We start from the raw sequence: 12,102 nt of genomic DNA, 5'->3' as shown, positions 1-12,102 counted from the left end.
CTATATCCGGCTGCAGAAGCAGGTCTGGGTCCTCTCTGGAGGTGCCTGCCTCTCTAGCACATTCGCTAGAGCTGGAGCCACGTCCAGCACCACCTCTTGCCCCAGCTGCAGAGATGGGGCCAGGTCCAGCTTCAGCCCTCGGGCCAGTTCCGGGATTAGAGCCTCCGTTCGAGCCAGAGCGGGAAGTACCCATACGAGTGTCCACTCCTTCCTCAACCGCCACCGTCGTGGGCGCCGGTATGGGGCTGGGGTCAGGACGGTCCTTGCTGGGCCAGCCACCCCAGGTCCCCTGGTCACCCCACTCAGAGCTCGCCTGCCCGAACCCTCCTGGAGATCATAGTCTCTGGGGCTCTGCACCCCTGTTTTCCCAAGCAAGGCTCTCAGTGGCCCAGGAGACCGTGGAGGCTGAAAGCCGAGGCTTGTACCTGACAAATGATATAAAATTTGACCCAGAAACTCCACTTGATGGCTTGTGTTCTGAAAAATGAGAGATTTATGCACATGGTTGATCCCTTGAGGAAGCTGGGAGTGAAAACTCAGAAACGGCCCACGTTCCAGGGCCTGGACGATTTGGAAATTCTGATGTGGGGACACAGGATGCAGAGGAAGAGACTTGAGTGGCCAGCACCCAGCCCTGGGGAAAGCTGGTTTGGGAAGAGCACACACCCCACGCCCGCCTCACCCCACACGCTGCACCAGAGTTTCTCTGCTGGTCCTGGTATGAGCCCTGCTGGGGGAGGGTCCGCGCCTGCAGCCGTGGATGGGGGTTGCCCTCTGTTGTCTCAGAGAGGGGTGCCGGTCACACTTCTCGCTGGGGATCTGCTGGGGCCTCTGCTTCCTCACGTTGTCACCTGGGCTGCCGGTCCCCAGACCAGAAACCTGTCCGTCTGAAGGTGACCACCGCTGCCTCCCTTGGGTTTCACTTGCCCGAGTCCCTCCCCAGGACGACCCGCATCTCTGACGCCTGCTCCCATGGACTGGGACGTGTCTGGTCTCCATCTTCCTGCAGACTCACTCCCATCGTGTTGTTTTATCTCAGGATGGTTTACCCCCAGCTCAAGGTGCTAACACCCTCGTCACTAACTTGCTGAACACCTCCCCAAACTCACCATATACACTCAAAGGTGGTTTCACTGAAAACTCGGCGGGAACTTGCTTCGGCAGCTTCTGAGTCTGAAGTTGGAGCCCACCAATTCTTCTCCGTCCTTTCTCTCTCCACCAAAGAATGCCCAAGGGGCGCCTCCTCCTTCCCGGAGGACGAACCTGCCCCTCGCCGGCAAATCCCAACTCCCACGCTGAGGTCCAGCAGGGTCCAGGGTTTGCTAAGGGCTGTGAGTGATTTGCACGAGTCTGAGTTTTGATTTCCATGTCATTTGTTTCTTGCACATGTGAAGGCCTTCTGGAAGGAGGGTCAGCCCTGTGGGTCCCTGATGGGGTACAGGCTGGGTGGGTGGGGTGGGGTCCCGGGTGGGGGTGGTGATGCACCAGGGCCCTCCGTGTGTTCACTGTCATGCTACTGACACAGGGTGGCTCTCTTGTGCCGCAGTAGGAAAGACGTCCTTGTCCTCACCCCTTGGCTGACCCCCATCATCTGGGAAGGGACTTTCAACATTGAATCCTGAATGAGTAGTTCCGGCTCCAGAACATCACCATTGGACTAACGGTGTTTGCGATCAAAAAGTAAGTAGGTGACGGGGCGCCTGGGTGGCCCAGTCTTTTCAGCATCGGACCTCAGCTCAGGGCAGAATCTCGCGGTCCGTGAGTTCAAGCCCGACCACATCGGGCTCTGTGCCGACAGTTCAGAGCCTGGAGCCTGTTTGGGATTCGGTGTCTCCGTCTCTCTGCCCCTCCTCTGCTCATGCTCTGTCTCTCTCTGTGTCTCAAAAATAAATAAACATTAAAAAAAAAAGTAAGTAGATGAGATGACAGAGGGTGGGGACCGGGATGCAGGAGAGACCGAGGACATCAGGTCTGGCTGTGTGTTCAGCACACGGCGGGTGGGGGCCCAGCCTGTCCTCCTAGGGGTTAATGTGAAGGTCCACGTGTTCAGCAGTCTTCTCGGGCTTAGTGAATGGACACCACCTGGCTCTCTTTCCGAAGGCTGCACGTCACCCAGGAAGGCAGCTTCAGACCCACCAATGACCCCAGGTTGCTCCTCTGCTGAGTCAAGGAAGGAGCAGAGCACCCCAACATCCAGGTGGCAGGGGAGCCCTCCTCCGGCCACAGTAGCAGAAGGGAGGAGGCTGTGTGCTTCCTTGGACGGGTAGGAAGCCAGTGCCTGTGGAGCTGGGCTCCTGTGTGCTCCCTTATGGGTGACGGTCATGGAGGGGGGACAGCCAGGTCAGGCACAGCACTCGGTGCCAGACCCCAGGCTCCTGTGAGGGAGCTGACCAGTGAGGCTCTGGGACCCCAGGGACAGGTGACTTCCGCTGAATGAGCTGGGCAGCCGCAGGTAAGTGGCGTGGTGTCTCTGAGCCTCTGGAAAGTGGGGTTGACGACAGGATCCTCTCTCGGGATCGCCATGAGGAAGTGAAAGCTCGTAGGTGCTGGGCCCGCGTGTGGACAGGCGGGGCTTCCTCCCTCTGCAGAGTTCACCCGAGACCTCAGAGAATGGCCCTGAGGCCTTTGCAACCTCTTTCCCGGGTCTTGGCCCCAAGTGCAGGGAGTAAGAAGGGCACAGGGTCGCCTCAGAATCCTACTCCAGTCGCTGGAGACAAGTGGCTGAAATCACCAACCAGAAGCTTCACTGCCCAGGGTCCTCGGCCAGTGCCAGTAGCTCTGACGCAGCACTGCCTGCTGCGCATGCGCTGGCTGTCCGCGTGTGTCCCGTCTGGGCTCCGAGTGCAGTCCCCAGGGGGTGGGCATGTGGTGGGCATGTCCTCAGAGGAAACCAGACTCCCCGAGTCGAGCTGTGAACCCACGATCACATCGGCTGGGTCTGGACTGCCCCTGGTGACCTGACTGGTGGCTGGGCAGGGGTGTGTGTGTGTGAGTGTGTGTGGGTGTGTGTGTGTGTTTGTGTGTGTGTGTGTGTGTGTGTGTGCATGTCCCCTATTGAAACGGAGTGCCCACCTTCCCTGTGGGAGGGGTTTCTGGGCCAAGCACCGGGAAGTAGCCTTAGGGCCTGCTCAAAAAACTGTCACCGAGGGGCTCACCGCACTTGCCCGATGATGGGGGAGCTGCTGTGTGCAGGGTGGGGAGCAGTGAGCCCCCTCAAAGAGGGACCAGCCATGGGAGGCGGTTGGAGAAGACTTCCAACCTCTTGGGGTTGGGGAGATACAGACCTGGACCCGGAAACTTACATGCTCGGTTCAGTGCTGGGGCCCGAGCAAGCCCCCTCTTCCTTCAGGAGCCCTCTTTAGCCTCCCCTTGCCACATGCTGGGCCTGAGTCCTGATCTGGGGGAGATGGGGGGGTGACACCTTCTCGGAATACCCACCGTTGACTGAGGGCCCAGTAGCCTTCAAGGGAGGGCCCTGCAGGGGCAAACACAGTCCTGGGGGGCCAGGGACCGACCACTGAGCCAAGAGGTGCAGGTGGGCGGCCCTGCAGTTTCTCCGAAGTCTGCGAGGGCACGTTGACCAGAGCTGTGCCCGAAGGGTCTCGACTCCCTCACAGCAGGTGGGAACCTTCAGGGGATTTGCCAGGGGCGGGTCCTGCGGGTGGAGGGGGTCTGCCAGGGGAGCTCGGCACGGGGGTGCGCTGCTGGTTCCAGCATGCTGACTCATGGCTGCAGGGGTTACCAGCCTCCTCCGCCTCAGGCTCGCTCCCCTTTGTAAGATGGGGCGTCGATGGTCCCCCGTCCCCCGGGGCAGAGGGTAGGGAGGCGCCGTGGGCAGACTCGCGTAGGACAGGCCAGGACAGCGGCTGTTCCTTAAGCAGCCCAGGGTCTGCCTCCTCAATAATGCGCACAGGTCCGCGGCCCCCGGCTTTGGGCTCCTGCCGCCAGCCTCTGGCAGCGACCCTCCTCCTGCCCTGTCCCCTGTCCCTGTAGATACGTGGCCTTCCTGGAGCTGTTCCTGCAGACGGCAGAGAAGCACTTCATGGTGGGACACAAGGTCACCTACTACGTGTTCACCGACCGGCCGGGGGATGTGCCCCGCGTGCCCCTCGGGGAAGGGAGGCAGGTGGTGGTCCTGGAGGTCCGGAGCTACTTGCGCTGGCAGGACGTGTGCATGCTCCGCATGGAGATGATCAGCAACTATTCCCGGAGGCGCTTCCTCCACGAGGTGGCCTATCTGGTGTGCGTGGACGTGGACATGAGGTTCCGCGACCACGTGGGCGTGGAGATCCTGTCCCCGCTCTTCGGCACCCTGCACCCCGGCTTCTACGGGGTGGCCCGCGAGGACTTCACCTACGAGCGCCGGCCGCAGTCCCAGGCGCACGTCCCCAGGGACGAGGGCGAGTTTTACTACGCGGGAGGCTTTTTCGGGGGTCGGTGGCCGAGGTCCTGCGGCTCACGTCGGCCTGTCACCAGGCCATGGTGGTCGACTGGGCCCACGGCATCGAGGCCGTGTGGCACGACGAGAGCCACCTGAACAGGTACCTGCTGGACCACAAGCCCACCAAGGTGCTGTCCCCCGAGTACCTTTGGGACGAACAACTGCTGGGCTGGCCCGCCGTCATGGAGAAGCTGAGGTATGTGACCGTGCCCAAGAGTCACCGGGTCATCCGGGACTGATGACGGGCTGGCCTAGTGTCCGTCAGGGGTGACACCCTGACCCCAGCCGTCAGAGCAGATGGCCTGTCGTTGCTCCCATTCTCTGTCCGGTCGCGGGACATCGCCGAGGCCCGGCGCCGCCCGCATCGGGCACGGGGACAGTTAGGCCTGACCGGGGGCCTGCCGGGGGGCGCGGCTCCAGCAAGACCCCTTGCTCTTCGGGTTCCTGGTCAGAGTTGAAAGGTCGCTTGCAGCCGCGGGCAGGACGTGAAGGTGAGGCCGGATCAGGACCCCCTTGGCTGGCGCCTGGCTTCCCGGCAGCCTGGGCACAGCCCGCCGCCCGCTGGGGCCGGACTGCCCCCCACCCCCTGGCCTCCCTTAGTCACTGTGGTGTTGTGGGTGTTGCACTTGCCCTGTCACTGTACTAAAATATTTCTGGCGGATGACGGGTATCGCGGCTTGTCCCGCAAACCTGCCTTGTGCGCTTTCTCGAGGCCCCGGCCAGGGTGACTGCTGCAGTTTCTCCGCCTCGCGTCTCCCTTCTCACATCAAGCACAGGGCGGTCCGCGTTGCCCTGTTTGTTGCCGTGTTTCTCCTTGACGTTGGCCAACTGTTACAATTTCTGGGTCACTTGCCTCTTTAAACGGCTCTAATTTTATCTTGGATGCTTTTCTATTTATTTTTTTATTTTTTTAAGGTTTATTTATTTTTGAGAGAGAGAGAGAGACCATGAGCTAGCGGGGAGAGGCAGAGACAAAGGGAAACACAGCATCCGAAGCAGGCTCCAGGCTCCGAGCCGTCAGCACAGAGCCCGACGCGGGGCTCGAACCCACGAACCTTGAGCTGAAGTTGGACGCTCAACCGACTGAGCCCCCCGGCGCCCCAATAACCTTGATAATGTTAACCATGTTCAGGTGTACAATTCAGTGGCAATAGGTACATTCACTGTTCTGCAACTGTCCCCTCCATCTATCTTCACGACTTTTTCGTCACCCCAAACTCTGTGTCTTCCCACTAGACCCTAACCCTCCCACACCCATCCCCCTCCCCAGGCCCGGCACCCACTGCTCCTCCCACCCCTCTGAATCTGGCTGTTCTCCGTCCGTCATGAGCGGGGTCCTCCAATATCGGTCCTTTAGGGACTGGCTTGTTTCACGTAGCACAGTGGCCTCAAGGTCTGTCCCCGTGAGGCTGGACCTGACCCACTTTTCCCCCAGAGGAGTTGCTCAGCTCTGTCTTGTCTAACCTGAGCCTCCTCAGTCCCCTGTGCTCCCCTCATCTTCCTCCTCAGCCTGAAGGACCCCAGGGCCCCGTCCCTTGGGCCTCACCGATCCCACCCCATCTGAACCGAACCGTTCAGTCCAGATGCCAGACACACACCCCTGGGGGCTTCGGGCCTCCCCTGCCCACCCGTCCGTGTCAGGTATCTGCTCCTCCCGAAGGTGTCCCCATGTCAGGAGAGAAACACTAGGTCCAGACCCTTGGTGCCATCTGTGACTTCTTGCTGGCCACCAACTCTCCCAGTGGTGAGGTGGCTACCGGAGGGCACTAAATGTTCAAAATATTTCAAGGCATATGTTAGTCTCGGCTGCCTAAGGCAATGGCTGAACCGAGCAGAACGACTGGAAGAAAGGCCGAATGGTGAGGAGCTTTAGGGAATAAGGACCTAGAACCTCTGGCCCATTATTCCTGAGCCTCTAGGACGCTTGCGTGCATGGGCTGGGTGCATGTTCAAGAAAGACCTGAGAAGGGCCCCGGCTCTCCCCTCTGGTGACTGTCAGACTCTGCAATTAGGAAGGAAAGGTCAAGGCAGAGTTGTAAACAGCCTGGGTGGCGTGGAAGGTGTATCCTGATCTTTGCAGACCATCTCCTCCCCATCTGTAAAGACTGGAGGTTGTTTTCTTCTTTTGGGGGGGGGCGGTGATTCCGGGTGTTTAAGGAAATGTCTGCCCAATGAGCACTACATTCACAGAACAGACACTTCGGTGAGCACACACGACAAGGAATACAGATTTTACACAATTAGTTCAGAAAAGTCACTACAGTAGCAACTACTGCGAGCTGTGCCAGTAAACCCTGGAGGGGAAGACTGATATTTGAGTTGTACATTATACTATTCAAAATGTCAATTTTCACCAAAAAACATTTAAAACTTTTTTAATGTTTATTTGAGAGACAGAGAGACAGAGACAGAGACAGAGCACAAGTAAGGAGGGGCAGAGAGAGAGGGAGACACAGAATCCAAAGCAGGCTCCAGGCTCCAGCTGTCAGCACAGAGCCCGACATGGGGCCTGAAGCCACAAAACAAGAGATCATGACCTGAGCTGAAGTCAGACGCTTAACCGACTGAGCTACCCAGGTGCCTCCCCCAAAACACTTTTTACAAAAAGTTTATTTATTTATTTTGAGGTAGAGAAAGAATGAATAGGGGGGCAGAGAGAGAGGGGGACAGAGGATCCTACGTGGGCTCTGTGCTGACGGCAGAGAGCCTGATGCGGGGCCAAAACTCACAAATCATGAGATCGTGACCTGAGCTGAAGTCGGATGCTTAACCAATTGAGCCACCCAGGCACCCCAACTAAAAAACACTTTTGAGGCGTGCAAAGAAACAAGAACATGGACCCCGTAGACCGTTGAAAACAAAGCAATTGACGGAAACCGTTCCTGAGGATGCTCATGCATTAGACTCTCTAGACTTACTTAAAACCAATGATATCAAATATGCACAAATACCTAAAGGAAATCATGAGAACAATATCCCCCAGGGAGAAGATAACAATGGTGAATGCATTAGGAAGTGTCCCCTCCTCTCTTTTTGAGGAATTTGGGGACAAGTCGTGGTAATTCTTTGTCAGATGGTTGGTAGAATTAACCAGCAGTGAATCCTGGCACTGAGATTTTCTTTGTTGGGAGGGTTTTGATTCCTGATTCAATCTCTTACTATAGGTCTATTCAGATTTATTATTTATTCTTGAGTTGTTTTTGGTAGTGTTTATATTTCTAGGAATTGATCCTTTTTTTTTTTTTTTTTTTTTTTAGAGCGAGAGAGAGAGAGAGAGAGAAGTGGGGCTGACTGGAACTTGTGTTTTACCTGAAGTGGGGCTCGAGCTCACCTGATGTGGGACTTGAACACACGAATTGTGAGATCATGACCTGAGCCGAAGTCAGTCTTAATGAATGAGCCACCCAGGCGCCCAGAAATTTACCCGTGTTATCTAGGCTGTCTGATGTGCTGGTGGAAAACTCTTTGTGGTATCGTCTTATAATCCTCTTTATTTCTGTAAGGTTGGTAGTGATGTCTCCATGTTCATTCCTGATTTTAACAGTTTGAGTCTACTTCCCCCCTAACCCCGATCAGGCTAGGATGGGGCTACTATTATAAACAGCAAAGAGAAAACCAGAAAATAACCAGTATTGGTGAGGATGTGGAGAAATCAGAACCCTCATGCCCTGTCGGTGGGAAAGTAAAATCTGCCACCGCTCTGGAAAGCAGTGTGGTGTTTCCTCCAGCATTAAAAATGGAACCGGCATATGATGCAGCCATTCCACTTCTGGATACACATGCAAAGAATTGAAAGCAGGATTGTGAAGAGTTATTTGCACACCCAAGTTTGCAGCAGCACAATTCCCAGCAGCCAAGAGGCAGGAGCACCCCAGTGTCCACCTCCACCAGTGAGTGATGGATGAACAAAATGTGGTAGGAACGTGCATTGGTACATCACCCAGCTTTCAGCGGGAGGAATTGCTGCCACCTGCCATGTGGGTGACCCTGAGGACAGGATGCGAAGTGAACTAAGCAAGTCACGAAAACACAAACGTTGCATGGTTCCACTTCTATGAGATGAGGCATGTAGAGTGGTCGGCCTCACAGAAGCAGAAGGAGCAGGGTGGTTTTGGGGAGCTGGGCAGGAGAGGGTGACCGGGAGTTGGTGTCCACTGGGTATAGAGTTCCGGTTCTGCAAGATGCAAAAGATCTGGGTATCGGTTTTGCACCACTGAATACGCACCGTGATACCGTGCTTCACGGTAAATATATATTTGGTCTTCGCCCCTGTTTCTGGCACAGATTTCCCCAATTTCCCGAGTGATGAAAACCGTGACACTGCTTTTTGCTGTGTTCATGGGTGGCTTTTGGACTCTACCTGAGGGGGGAGGCTGGCTGCTGGGGGAGCCAACCCTGCGATTAGATGGCTGGAACTTTCCATCCCCTCCCCCCACCTCTGGGGAGGGAGAGGGGCCGGAGATGGCGTTCGGTCCCCAGTGACCAGTGATCCAATCAATCGTGCCCGTGTAATGAAGCCTCCCCGAATGCCCATCCGACTGGTGAACACGTGGAGATAGCAGACAGAGTGACAAGCTCGGTTACTGTCACGGGGCCCGAGTGTGCACGGGCACTAGCTTCGAGGGTCCCAACAGACCAGATTCGACCACTCACCGCTGACAAAAGCCAAGGGCAGAGAGACACAGGAAAGGGTGGTGACTCAAGAAAGGATCCATTTCGGTGAGGCCGGCGCTGGGAAGACGGGGGGCTGACATCTCAAGGTGCTGCAGACAGTCCTGGTGGTGGTTCTCTCTCTCTTTTTCTTTCTTTTTTTAATTTTTTTAACGTTTATTTATTTTTGAGACAGGAGAGACAGAGTATGAGCAGGGGAGGGGCAGAGAGAGAGGGAGACACAGAATCGGAAGCAGGATCCAGGCTCGGAGCTGTTAGTACAAAGCCTGATGCGGGACTCGAACTCACAAGCTGCGAGATCATGACAGGTAACCCCCCCACCCCCCCTTGTGAAGTTTTATCTGTTTCCTAGGATTTTACATGAGGACAATCTAGGACAACGGTCAGTGGGTACTTGAGGTGGACAGTGAAGTTCGGGTCGATCGCTGTCTTGGGGTCAATCCCGCGGTGCCTTGCTGACGTCAGGGACGTCCGTCCCTGTTGCTTGAGGGTTAGTTTGGCTGCCCTCAGGGTCTTTGGCTGAAGTTACGAGATGAGCTGGGAGGAAGGACCCGATCGGTCAGGAGCACAGATGACGGGCAGAGAGAAGGGGGGCTCCGAGCCTCCGCTGCACCTTGCCCTGTGCTCCCCATCCCTTCCGCCCGGCTGGTCCCGAGTGCTGTCCTGTGTGACAAACGGGCGATCTAGGAGGTGACAGGCTTGTCTGAGTTCTCTGAGCCGCTCCAATGTTATTCGAACCCGAGGGCAAGGTTGTGGGAACCTCCTCTCTATAACTTAGAGACGCGGGCGACCTCTCTCCCCGGGCGCTGAGTGACCCCTGAGTTGGCCGCACAGAGACTCCAGGGGCCACACACAACAAACGAAACAGACCTCACGCGGTTCAGACAAGTCACAGCCCCGAAAAGCAAACAGTAGCAGCTTCACGGAGCAGCGATGATAAGGCTCGGGGAGCGGGGGCTGCAGAACTGAACGGTGGGCGGGTCGCCAACCTTCCACTGGAGCCAAGCCCCGCCCCCTGCAGGGCCGGGTCCTGGTGGCTGCCAGATGTTCCACCTGCTTCTCCGCGACTCCACGGCTGGCCGGACACAGCGACGTCACAACGTGGGTCAGAAACACAAACATCTCTGGGCATCCACCACCACCTGAACTATTGTCCATTTTTGTAACTTGAGGTGGGCAGAGAGAATGGGGGCAAGGCCTTGAAGAGGGTGGTTCCTGGCCCAGACTTTGTGTTTGGGGGTAAACGCCATGCAGACGGGCCTTTGCTGGGCCCGAGGAGGGGACAGGTATGGGGACCCCAGCCGCAGGCACTGCTGTCCCGGTGATGCCACCTCAGGGCGCCCGATTCCACCTGCCCCTTGGGGAGCACTTGCGACCCTCCGCTCTGCCTGAGGGCTGTGTCCTGCCCCAGAGGCACCTCCTCTCCTGCCAGCCAGGGCCACGTGCCCCAGGGAGCGCGGGTACCCCGACGGCGCTGGGGACAGAGCCAGTCTGGTTAGGACACCGTCTCCCAGGAGCCCTGAGCTCCAGACCGCCACGGTGCTCCCCCTCCTCCTCCGGGCTGGCGGTCCCAAGACCAGAAACCTGCCCCTCTGAAGTAGACCACCGCTGCCTCCCTCGGGTTTCACTTGCCCGAGTCCCTCCCCGGGACGACCCACATCTCTGACGCCTGCTCCCGTGGGGGTCGCCTCCCCTTGGACTGGGACAGGTATGGCCTCCATCCCGGGGAACGCACTGGCTTTGGCGCATTATTTGGCCCAGAGGCCTTTGAACCTTTCTGGCCACGGGTCGTGAGGGATGCTCTCTCCTCTGTGGTGTGACCGTCCAGCCTTCTGCATCTCCCGGTTTCTGTTTGGGCCACGGGAGGACCAGCCGTGTCCTGTCTGGCTTCAGGCTGTGGTGTCACAGCACGCACAGGGGTCTCCACACCGAGACCGTGCCCATTGTCACCGAAGGGGCCTCCATATTCCCACCTAATCCTTAATCCATTGTGATTTCAATATCAAACGAGAAAAAGTCTATTTCAAACGGCCACAAAGTACAAAAATGAATCTGTCCCGTCTGAAAAGTCGGTGCGGACCCAAAGGTATCTCTTACAAGATTCCACTTGAAGGAAACCTCCAGACTAGGTAACGGAACACGGAGAGAAAGCAGACTGGGGGTTCCCAGGGGCTGGAGGGGGCACAAATGGGGAGTGAGGGCTCCGGGTACACGGTGACCCTTGGGGATCGAGATATTCTGCAACAAAATTTTGTGGCGAGGTTCACAGCGTTGTGAGCGTATCCCGTGCTCAGGAATTGCACAACGTAAAATAAATAAAACATTTTATTGAAGATGAATATAGATTATAACTAATGAACAAATACCATAACAGCTAAAAAATCGAAGAGAAAAAGGATAAGGGAGAAGAGGAAGAGACATTTTGGTGGGGGGTCGCAGTCAGGGATTGGAGAATGCATTTGAAATAAAATATAATAAACAAAAAATAAAATAAGATAAAAAAAGCACCCTGTATAGGTCTTCAACCCCTTGATTTTTGGCCGACATCCATGTGGGATCAAGGGCAGTGGCAGGGGCGGGGAGAAGGGCGATGGCAGGAGCACTGTTGGGAGCAAAAGCGGGAACAGTGGAACCGGCAGAAGCAGGACCCAGCTGACTCTGCCCAGGTGCCCGCTGTCCCCGCACAGGTCCCAGGTCACCTGCTGGCTCCCGGGCCCCTGCAGGAGTCGCTCCAGATACCTCGCCTGCCTGCAGAGACGCCGAGGCCCCTGATGCCTTTGAATCGGGCTCTGGAGCCGACCCGGCTTTTGCTCCTGCACCGGACTCTTGAGAAGAAAACAGAGTGATGGTTGCAGCGGCTCCAAGGCCTCAGGGTAAGAGGAGGGAAGGTCCCTCGCCCCACCCAGGGCCGGCCTCTCCAGGGGCCTTTACAGAGACACAACTCACCCCGGAGCCTCCCCGAGAAGCCGCGGCCAGGAACCCACACGAGG

General features: G+C 56.9%; 1 pseudogene; it reads left to right on the top strand.

The window, feature by feature from the left end:
- The first annotated feature begins 1,040 nt into the window (after window positions 1-1,040).
- LOC123383622 lies at window positions 1,041-5,301 on the top strand (annotated as a pseudogene).
- Window positions 5,302-12,102: the final 6,801 nt, after the last annotated feature.

This window comes from Felis catus (assembly GCF_018350175.1).
Source record: "Felis catus isolate Fca126 chromosome D4 unlocalized genomic scaffold, F.catus_Fca126_mat1.0 chrD4_random_Un_scaffold_56, whole genome shotgun sequence".
In the NCBI taxonomy this organism is placed as follows: domain Eukaryota; kingdom Metazoa; phylum Chordata; class Mammalia; order Carnivora; family Felidae; genus Felis; species Felis catus.
This window is presented reverse-complemented; position numbering and strand designations above follow the sequence as displayed.